Source organism: Ictidomys tridecemlineatus, chromosome 5, assembly GCF_052094955.1.
Source record: "Ictidomys tridecemlineatus isolate mIctTri1 chromosome 5, mIctTri1.hap1, whole genome shotgun sequence".
Classification (NCBI taxonomy): Eukaryota; Metazoa; Chordata; class Mammalia; order Rodentia; family Sciuridae; genus Ictidomys; species Ictidomys tridecemlineatus.
The window spans coordinates 197,438,125-197,449,649 of NC_135481.1; the positions used below are offsets into that span (position 1 = coordinate 197,438,125).

Below are 11,525 nucleotides of genomic sequence, written 5' to 3' on the forward strand. Positions count from 1 at the left end.
CACCATATAAAAATAAATAAATAAAATAAAGGTACTATGTCCATCTACAACTAAAAAGGTATTTAAAAAAAAGAAAGAAAGGTAACAATTTTCTGAAACCAACAGAAGATATCAAACTTACAGATTCAAAAAACTCTGGTAGAAAAAAGAAAAACTACACCCAAACATACTATAGAAAGCTATTAAAATCAAAGGCAAAAATATTAAAAGGGAAAGAAGGCCAAAAAACCCTCTATGCAAATTAGAATTCTTCAGCCAGCAAAAAATATATCTAAAAATAATGAAAAATACATCTTAAGAGGGAAAAAATAAGAAAAACTCAACTTATATAATGTTACCAGCAGACTCTCTAAATAAGATACTAAAATTTCAGAAGGAAATGATCCCATATAAAAGATGGAAGACTATAGGAAGAATCAAAGAGTTAAAAAAATTCTAAATATATATTAAGCATATAAAATAATGTTTCATAATGTTAAGTATGTATAAATTTAAAATACATAACAGGCTATGTGGTCAATATAGTAGAAATGAACTTAAAGCATTCCACACTGTAATTATTAATATATGCTGATAAAAATTAGAATATCATTTTTAACAGTGAGCAAATACATCAGTATTAAAGTAAGGTAGGGGAAGGTAATGTTTTTATTTAATAAATCCAAAAGAACAGGAGGGAGAGAAGGAGCATGAGTGAGATCTCAACCCAGAACAGGAGGGACAAACAGAAAGCACAAAGTAAGATGGTACACTTAAAGTTAGTTATCAGTAATTACATTAATATATACAAGAAAATGAATTAAGAATGTGTCATCCTAAAATATGCTGTTCTTCAAAACCATTTTGAATTAAAGTCACTTAAATAAAAAGGAGGTCTAAGATCACTCTGGCCTCCATTCTGTTTTTCAAAAGCAGAAGATGAAATTCCCATGTTAAAAATGCCCTTCCTATTACAAAGAAAGTAACATTCTTTCCATCAAGTACAGAAAAGTAAAGCCAAGAAAAATTTATACAAACAAATTTGTTAAACTAATCCTTACCTTTCTGGTCACTTGTCTACCCAATTACCTATATTAGTTCAAGCCTCTTCTGCCTTATCATATTCTATGAATTACTATTCTGTCTGACTCTAACTGCTTCTTTGGGTTTTCATATTCTTATGAGGGCTTCTGTGCCAGGTACAACTTGCATAAAATAAATCTGTGGTTTTCTCTCATTAATCTGTCTTAGGTCAATTTAATTCTCAGGCTTATCTGGGATGGGGGTGGGGGTCAAAATGAGAGGAAATTTTGTCTCCTCTATAACTCCAGTTTAAAACAAAAAAATTTTAAACTTTATATATGCAATCCAAAAACTGATACTTTTAAGACACACATCTAGATAAAATTACAAAAAATAAAAGGATACACACCCTTTTATATATAAAACATACAAATATTAACTAAAAGAAAGCTAGTTAAATTATATTAACATAGATTTACCAAAAGTCAATGTGGTATTAGCCAAGACAGATGGAACACAATAGATAATCCAGACATAACTTATAACGACTTCTGGTTTATGATACAAATGAGTAAAGACAGAATGTTCAATTAATTGTACTGTTCAACTGAATGACCATAAGCAATACAACCAAGCCTCACTAATGCTTACCAACTATCATATCATATGCAAACATGCCTAAGTGGATTGAAAATTAAAATGTAAAAAGGTGAAATAATATATTAGAACAACTTCTAGACTTTATAAGTAAGGATTTATTATTATAAAAGCACTAACCAAATAGACATTACTAAAAAAATAAAGTCCCAATTTCTATACAAAAAAAGCACTAACCATTCAGGAAAAAACTATGTTGGGTAAGCTTACAATTAAAAATACTTGTTCAAAATACATCATTAAGAAAGTAATAAAGCAAGCCACAAAGTAAAAGTCATTGTGGCTGCATTTTTGCAGCCACCAAGTCTTTTTTCCTAAACTAGACGAAGAATTCTTGTGTAACAAAAATGGAAAAGAAATTCTAATTGGCTTATTTATATGTTATTTTATGGTTAAGATGCAAAAAGATAGAGTACTGTCCATCTTTTTAACTGTTGCCATCCTAAAAGTTTACATAGTATTTTCTTAAAGTCATTTTGTATTTGTATTTCCCTGATGAACTATATATAGAGGAGCTTGGAATGTGTTTATCTGTATACACAGATCTTCTTTCATGAAGTTTCTATTCCCATCTTATGTTAATTAATTGTTGTGTGCTTATTACATTTTATGAGTTCCTCACTGCATTTTGAGAATTCCTCACACATTCTAGAAACAAATCTTTTTAAAAATATATCATTTGCAAAATTTTCTTCCAGACTATGGCCTGTCTTTGTATTCACTTGATAATGTCTTGTGAAGAGCAAAACCTTTTTAATAATGCAGTTCATCAATTTGTTCTTTCAGGCTCATGCTTTTCATACATAGCTAATAAATCCATGCCTAACCCAAGGTCATGAAGGTTTTATATTTTTGTTCCCTTATAGTTTGAGGTTTTCCATTCAGGCCTATGCTCCATTTATTTGCATATATAATATAACATGTAAATAAAAGGCTTCTTTTTCCTTACCAAATTGATATCCAGCTATTTTGGTACCATCCTTTCTCGAAAACTGCCTTTTCGTTTTCATCTCTACCAAAAATCAATGTCCATGTATGTATGGGACTATTTCTAAACTTTCTATTCTTCTATGTAATATTTCCCTACTATCCTTTTAAATTTCTTCATAATCAGATGTAGATGTTGCCTCTATTATTCCAGATATTTAGTATTTTTCTTCTTTCTCTGGTAAGTGTCTACAGTTTTATTTTATTAATCTTCTAAAAAGAGCAATTTTGATTTGATATTTTCTGTTTTCAATTTAATTAATTTCTTATTTTTATTCTTTCTTTTATTTGATTAAGAAAAATTATTTTCTTTTCCCCTTCTAGTTCCTGAAGTTAGAAATTTAGGACAACAATTTTCAGACCTTTTTTTCTATAACAGGCAGTTACTGCAATAAATTTTTTCTTAAATACTGCTTTAGTGGTATTCAACAAATTTTGATATATTATTCTTTTCACTTTCATTTTGTTCAAATTACTATGAAATCTCTCTCTTGATTTCTTTCTTTGATCCATGAATTATTTAGAAGTATGTATTCATATATGTATTCATAGTCACAGAACATGCCTGGCATGATTTGCATCATTTTAATTTTTTCCAAAGTTTTTTCATGGCCCTGAACATGGATTATTTTGGTAAACGTTCCATGTGTACTTGAGAATAATGAATATTCTGCTATTGGATGAAATGTTCTAAAATGGTTAAGTCAAGTTAAATGATTGCACCATTCAAATCTTCTACAGTTTCACTAATTTTACTTATTCTATCAATAATTTAGGAATATTGACCTTTTCAGTGATAATTATATATTTAAATATTTTACATTTTCTTTTTTGAATTATAACTTTGAATTCCACAGTATATTTTACATTGATAGCATTTCTCCAGTTAGACTGGCTATATTTCAAAAGCTAAATATATATGACTAATGGCTACTTTACTAGAAAGCGTAGTCCATGGAACAAATCTGTTTCTTGTTTGTATCTTGACTGTATATTATCCCAGCCTGTTTTTCTGGCTCTCAAAATTCCATGAGTGACTTGATATTCAATAATTGTGCTTCAGAAGGAAAAAATCCCAAACAAAATCTATATCATAGAAAAATTCAAATGCATTAAATTAAAAAATAAAAATAAAACAAACAACAGAAGAAAATCTAGAAGAAGGTCTCTCTCACTATAGATGAGACATCTACTAGTGAGGGAGACCTTCTTGAGACACAAAAATTAAAAACTACAAAAGCAAAGATAGACATTATAATCATACCAAGACAACACATTAAAGGAAAAGTATGAGGAAAAACAGGTAAAACTAGTTAAAAGATTCTGATCTGATAAGGGCCAAATATAGATAGATAATAGATAACAGAAAAAGATTAGTACTCCTGTTATTAAACTTGTGTTAATATTCAAAACTTTTACTCTATTATTTGATTAAACAGATTGTGCAAATATATAGTTGGAAATGTTAACAAGAGAGACTTATTTAGTCACCAGAACTTATTTAATGCCACATCTCCTGACTGTCAACCTACAAAAGAAGTCTATGATGCTGACCAGCTATCTACTTGTTAATGTATTCCCCTGGTAATAAGGTTTCAATTGACATCTGATTCCTAAATGTTTTAAATACATGTAATGTTTCTTCAAAGAGAGCATTGGTATTCCCTTCTCCCAAATGCACAAGCGTAACAACCCAATCACTAGGTTTCTTTAAAAAAAAAAAAAGAGGAAAAACTAGAAGTTCAAAACTGTGTTCATTTCAATTAAATGTAACAACAATATTGTCTGTTTTCAAATGTAACTAGTTTGTCAAAACCTCATAGAGAACTGTGGAATAAATAATTGAATTTATGTTGATTTGTCTCTAGGCTCAGAAATCATCTTCTCCATCCTCCCTCCCAGTATCAAAGGATTAAACTTCAGAAGTAACCAAAGCAGCTTCCATTCAAGAATCTGCTGGGGGAGTATCCAGCAAAGAAAAGTATGAGTTGAGGGATGAACCTGCACTAAAAGAAGAGGTTTTATAAACCTCAGACACTCCACAAGAGGTAGCAGCAGTTAGCTTCTGTGATACTACAAAGAAAATGTTTGCTATACTACTACATTAATTTCCAAGAGCTACCTTAACAAAGCATGAATAACTCAATGACTTAGAACACCAGGAATTTATTATCTCAGTACTAGAAACTAAAAATCTGAAAAAAAGTCAAGATGGGAGTAGGACCATACTCCCTTTGATGATACCCAGGGAAGGATCCTTCCTTACCTGTTCCAGCTTCTGGTAGCATGTCTTAACCTGTGGGAGCATAGTTCCAACCTTGGACTCCTTTTGTTACATAGTTTTCTCCCTTTTTACTCTTCCAAGTGCCTTCTTTCTATGCCTATTTGTGGACATATTTCCCCTTTTTATAAGGACACCTCTCATGACCTTATCTTAACTCAGTAATGCAAAAACCCTATTTCCAAATAAGGCCACAATCTGAGATATTAGGAGTAAAAACTTTAACATATTTTATTGAGGGGAAACAATTTAACACAAAATAGTCACTAATTAAAACCTTCACTTAATTCCACACTGGAGTGCCAGAAATATGGGATTCAAACAAAAAATAGGCCAGGTGCGGTGGTGTACGCCTGTAATTCCAATGGCTGGGGAGGCTGAGGCAGGAGGACTGTGAGTTCAAAGACTGCCTCAGCAAAAGTGAGGCACTAAGCAACTCGGTGAGAGTTTTTTTTTTTTTTCTCTAAATAAAATACAAAACAGGGCTGGGAATGTGGTTCAGTGGATTAGTGTCTCCAAGTTCAATCCCCAGTTCAAAAAAAAAAAAAAAAGCTAAGGTTCTGAATATAAGAAACCTCATTTAAGATCTAGTAACTAGGGTACTCCCCTATGTATGATGGTAATGCCCCTAGAGAGTAATTTATGCATAGAAATTTTCCTTAAATGTGATGCCAATTTTTTTTTCCATTTCAGTTAAAGAAGTCAGATTCTTGATAACTGATGGAGATGAGCTGGTCTTTTGGAGAGTCTAAGATCATCATTTCTGGATGCTCTCTTCCCTCAACCCCATACTACTGAGATTCTTTTGAATCATTCTTTGGCAACGCTAAACACTAGGTAATGAAAATACATTTTTCCCCCTGAAATAACTGCACCAGGAGCCAAGCACTGGCCATTTTTCTACATCAAACAAGGCTAGTGTTATACTACACATATATGTCCTGTAAATTTTCAAATGCTTTCAAAGGGACTATATATCAGAAATTTGGCATTGAGCTAATATATACTTACTGAAAATCTAGAACTAGCACTTCTCTTCCGTGAAAGGCAGCTATGAAAGTTGATATCCTAAACAAATAAGATATTGTAGATGGATATTTGGGACTTAAGAATTTTGTCTACAAAGACTTTTTCTTTAATTCAAAAGTACCAGAAAATTAGATTTTAAACTTTTAATTCTTTTGGTCCTTGGGCTTTGACTTGCAGAAGATTTTAATCTTTAAATTTTAAAGTTCTTAACTTCCTACAATAGAAGGACTTTATATTCAAATGTGGAGAATCTAGTCTACTGGTACTTTACTACTGAGACATCTTTATGCATTTTACTTTAAGTGCTATTACAATTTTTTTGTTCTATATAGCATATCAGAGGATCTACAATATATCTTGACATAATTTCAAATGGGAAGCAGATTAGGGAATTAAATTTTGCCTCAGATACAAAATAGTTCTAGATTTGAATTAATTTATTCAAACCTAGTACCTCTAGGGCCAACATCTAAACTTCTCCTCCAGTTCAAACATGATTCACAAAAGGGGGAAGTGGCCTTATCAATGAGGGAACAAAACTGTCTAGATAAATCTCTGAAATAATTAAGTAAACAAAAAGTTGGAAACCTTTTCCCTAATCCTAGTTTCTGTGAGAAATGACTGGCTTCTTTCTCATATCACCTCTGATGATCTGTAATTATTTATTTGGTTGGTAAATTCTGAATGGATAATGAACCAGACTCTGCTCAGCCCCATACTTAATTGTACATGGGAACTCTTCAGTTTCATGTTGTATTCAGTTTTGTTCTTTCAGGAAATTTGACTTTGTGAGAAACTCAGCACCTTGTTTTGTCCTCTCTTTCCTCTAGAGTAAGCCTCCTTTCTGTTCCAGGGTGTAAGGTGGGGGATACAGGGCAGGAAAGATCTATCTAACCTGCTGCATTTCAGATAGTAAATTCCTTAATTCTGGAGCTTAGTATTCACAAATTTATTACACCAACATCCTAAACCCCAATTCACCAAACTTTCATTTAACCTTTTTGGCTAGTTAAGTTTCTGCAGAAAACCAAAAAAAAAAAAAAAAAAAAAAAAAGTGCTTTTTGAGAAATTCCAATAAGGCTCAGCACAAATATGCAAATATAAGCAATAGTAAAAAAAAAATAGAAAATTTTAGATATATAAAACTAAATTGAACAAGTTAATGAAAAATAAACAAGATACATAAGATGTTAATATATTAAGTACATTAATAAAAGATATGAATATATGGAATTATTCCCATTCATTAATGTGAGAACTTAACATTAGAGATCTATTATTTTTTCCCTAAAATTAATCTGAATTCCAAACTTCAAAGTAATTCCAATAAAAACAAAAAATTATATTTTTGCAACTTTGTTCTTTAGATTCAAATGCATACCCAATTACATATTGGAAGATTACATATGAGCAAGATGGTTTTGAAAAATCAGAGAGGAAAACAAAGTAAGTTAGGCACATATTGGTATTGAGAAAATTGAATCACCATGTGGAAAAATAAAATCATAACTGTATTCCTCTATTCACAAAGATAAACTGTAGATGAATTAAACTATTAAAATGTAAAAAAGCCCAAATGTTTTAAACTATTCAGATAAAATTCAGGAAAATAGTTCAATGATCTTGCAATAGGGAAGAATTGAAGACCTCAAAATCACAAAGTATAATACATTTGAACTTTTTGTACATTATTTTCTATAAAAGAGGCAGCATATTATGAAAAGTTCTGCAGTGGAATGGCAGTTTAAAGATTAACATCAAAATAATTACAAAGAATTTACAAACCAAGACAAAAACAATAATCCAATAGAAAAGTAGAGAGATTAAATAAGGACAAGTAACTCAGAAAAAAAGAAACTCAACTAATAAAAAAATGAAAAGATGCTACTTGTATAGTAATCAGAAATGATAATTAAAACAATATCCTCCATCCACTATATTGGCAAAAACAGGAATTAGAAGAAGAAACTGAAATACCAAGTTTTAATGAAAATATGGAAGTTAGGAAAGCATGGGAGTAAATGACTACATTTTGTAAAAAATGTTTCATGGCATTTCATAAAAATTCAAATTTGTTTAACTATAGTAGTTATACTTCTAATCTCCTACCTTAGTAAAACTCAAAAGTAAAAAGGGAGAATAAAAATATTATTGAAGTGTTATTACTTCTAGTATCAAGAAATTGCAATCTGCCTGTATGTCAATGTAGCAGGGGAAGGGTTATATAAACAGACTCGATGTGGTATAGTGGTGATATTTAGAACGTGATGCATCTCAAACACAATATAGGATAAAAATAAATTTACAGAATAAGACATACTGAGACAATGTCTACGTAAAATTAAAACTATAATAAAAGGCTATATACTCTTATAGATGTGTGTTCACTTGTGATAAAAACTGAGGATAGAATACAGTGGTGCCTAGACCAATTACATGATACCATAGTGATAATACAATGGCTCAAATTAACCCAGCTCTTTTGCCTAAGGTTCAGCATATATCCATACAGTATACACTTTCAATCACCACAATCCTTGGGACAGGCAAAAAGGGACCCAGCCTCCCTCTCCTCTTTCCCTGTTCTCTCCCATTAAAGAGCACACAAACATCTCTATTCACTTAGATCCACTACTGAGTACCAAATGAGCAAATTCTATAACCACATTCACTCATAAATCACACATTTCAGGCCCAGAGAAACACTTCTCTTGCCTATTCCTTTGAAAGAAAAGTGTAATTAAATGCACTGCTTTAAGTATTATAAATCTTCTATAATAAAAACAATTCAAGAAGTACAAGAGGAAATGGAAACCTACAGCTGAACATAAGGAAGGTTGCAGGTTGGGATAGCTATGACATTTTAGTCTCTACTTCAGAACAAAGGTAGCATTTGTGCAACTCAAGAGCTTAGGTAAGGAAAAAAAAAGACATTAATTGTCAAATCCTTCCTCTGGCAGAATAAGACTAATAGATTCTTGCATAATGAATTATTTCCTAATGGTGCCAAATGACCATTTTCTTGTATTCCAATTGTGGCTCTGGAAATATCAGCAAATTAGTGAACAATAGTTTGTAACAGTTGCACATAGTAACCAAAACATTTTGTAGCACTATGCAATTCATATTTAATGCCAGATTTGCAGACCTAGAAGAACTTCATGAACATAATATGGACTCTTTACAATGGCAGTGTGAACTTTAGGAAAAGTTGAATCTCCAAAGGTCCCAAGTTGCTAACTGGACCTAAAATTCAGTATAAAGCCTGACAGCCATTCACTGATTCTACTCTGTGTTTATGTAAGTATCAGAAGCTAAACTTTGAAGTCCAGGGTCTGTTCCTGTTCCAACTGCCCAGATTAAAGCCTCCCCAATCTCCAAAGACCTGACCAATGAACTATGACCTACAGTCATATATAAACATCAACCAATCAGGAATAGAAGTGCTAGGAATGCTAACCATGCTTGCATCCCCCTCATTTGTGGTTCCTCTATATAAGCCAGCCTATCCCTTTGGGGGCATATTCCTTTTGTACCCAAAGTTGCCTCTTCCTGGTTTGCAAACTCTTTTTTTAAGCCTCCCTTTTAATTTTAAATTATTTCCTAGTGCATTTTTGTTGACAGCAGTTAGCTGGCCAACAACAATTAGAATGGTAAGTTTATCGTTACAAAAAAATAGTAAGATTCAGTTATTAAAAAATCTAAAATTCGGTGGTCAATCTTTAGAATAACTCAGATTTGTTTACGTTCTGAATATTTTTACATTTTGTTTTAATCCTTAGATCATTACTGTCAACAGAACATAAAATAAGTAGAAAAGGTCTCGATTATGATACAGTGAAATGCATGGGATGTTTATATTTACATACTTCTTTCTAACAGCACTGAAGAACTAGGGCCAAGAGGCACATTAATAAGGTGGTTTTAATTTCTAGCAACTTTTTCAGAAGGAGATCAATGAAAAAAAAAAGGAAAAATAATTTTTATATTGGTAGATAATTTTTTAAGAAAAAGAAACTAATAATCCAGTTTCACATTCCCCCGCAAAGGTCAATGAGTAAAGACTGCAGTCCAGCCGGTAGCTTTACCAGGTACACTATCAAAGAAGTGGAACAACTGCAAATAAAAGGGAAATCTAACTCTAGATGCAAACAGAACCAGAGCATATATATTCTACCACTCCAATAAACAACAGGAAGGACTGGGGGCACGGAACAACCCGGGAAATCAAGCACAGCTTGTATCAAGAACAGGGTCCTGCGCACAGGGGCTGTGCCCGCAGGCCACAAGGCCAAGGCGGCGCGCATGCGCAGTGCAACAGGGCGCTGGGGACCCAGGAGCGGGGCCACCGCGAGAGGGCGGCGATGAGGCACACCTTCCCCACCACGACGACAGCGTCCACCCCGGCTACTGCAGGGCACACACGTGGCCTGGAGGTGGATTCCGACACCGGCCGCGCTGCGGCCCTCTGCCCGGCCTAGGCGCCCACTGCACGCACGCGCCCGCGGCCGTTACCACAGCAGCTGGCCTCAACCGTGGGGACCGCCGGCCTCAACCGTGGGGGCCGCCGGCCCGAAGCAGGGCTCTCCGCCCCCGCCCTGCCGTCAAGGAGGCCCACCCCGGCACCTGCTCACTCTGCTGGCCGAGCAGGACTCCGCGTCCTGTCCAGGATCCGTCGCTACCGCCGCCGCTACCGCCACCCCCTCCGCCGGGCGTCGAGTCTTCACCCCTCAAAAACCGCCGGGCACCTCAGGCGGTTGACGAAAGGCGGGAGGAGCCCCTCCAATTGGCACCGGCGGTCAGCAGCTCAGCCAATCCGTGCCGGCCGGCCGAGCCCCGCCCCTCCACTCTCGCCTCTGGGGTCTCCCAGGCCGGCCCCGAGGCTAGAGGCCCGGGAGGCCTCGTCTGCCCCGCCAATGGTGCGCGTCGGCCGGAGGGACCGGCAGGGGGCGCAGCGCAGCTGACCGGCCGCCCAAGCCCTGCCGCCCAAGCCCTGCCTGGCGTGGGACCGGGCCGCCTGAGGGCGCTAAGCGCTCGCGTCAGTCCCACTCCGGGACTGGCCGCCCCAGCTTTGCCTGGGAACACACAGCCCGCGCCCAGCCAGGCTGGCTGCTGCGAGGCCGAGGCCGAGGCCGGAGGCCAGGCACTGGGTACGGATTCCCCGCCTCCAACTCATCCTGCCCCGGGGCCTGCGTGCACGTTCCCTGCTTCCCTCCTACCTGCAAGTGCTGCAGCCCCAGCCTGTTGGAGCTCTGTGCGTGGGAAGGCCGTGGCCCAGTGGCACGTGCGCCAGGGCAGAACTTAACAAGGTATTTCAGCAGCCATCTATCTAAAGGGCAACACTTGTTTTAACATACTGGATTAGGCGGCTGCAAGGCAGCTCAGAGTGCACACGCTCAGCCTGCAGGATGGCCTGTGTTGGATAACCAGCACCCCTCCTACACACACAGATAACATTTATATACGTAAACACACACACACACCGTCCCCCTATAAAATTAAGTTTTAAACATACAGTGGAAAGCACTTGAAAAAGTAAACGCAAGGGAATAAAAACTGAGGACCAAAG

The 11,525-nt window shown here is 35.8% G+C and overlaps 1 protein-coding gene across 1 annotated transcript in view; it reads right to left on the minus strand.

The window, feature by feature from the left end:
• Window positions 1-10,931, minus strand: part of Sycp2 (synaptonemal complex protein 2) — an 83,256-nt gene extending 72,325 nt beyond the window's left edge. Inside the window, 1 exon segment of the mRNA XM_040276370.2 lies at window positions 10,583-10,931. The gene's annotated coding sequence lies outside the window, so the exon portion shown is untranslated.
• Between the last annotated feature and the right edge of the window lie 594 nt (window positions 10,932-11,525).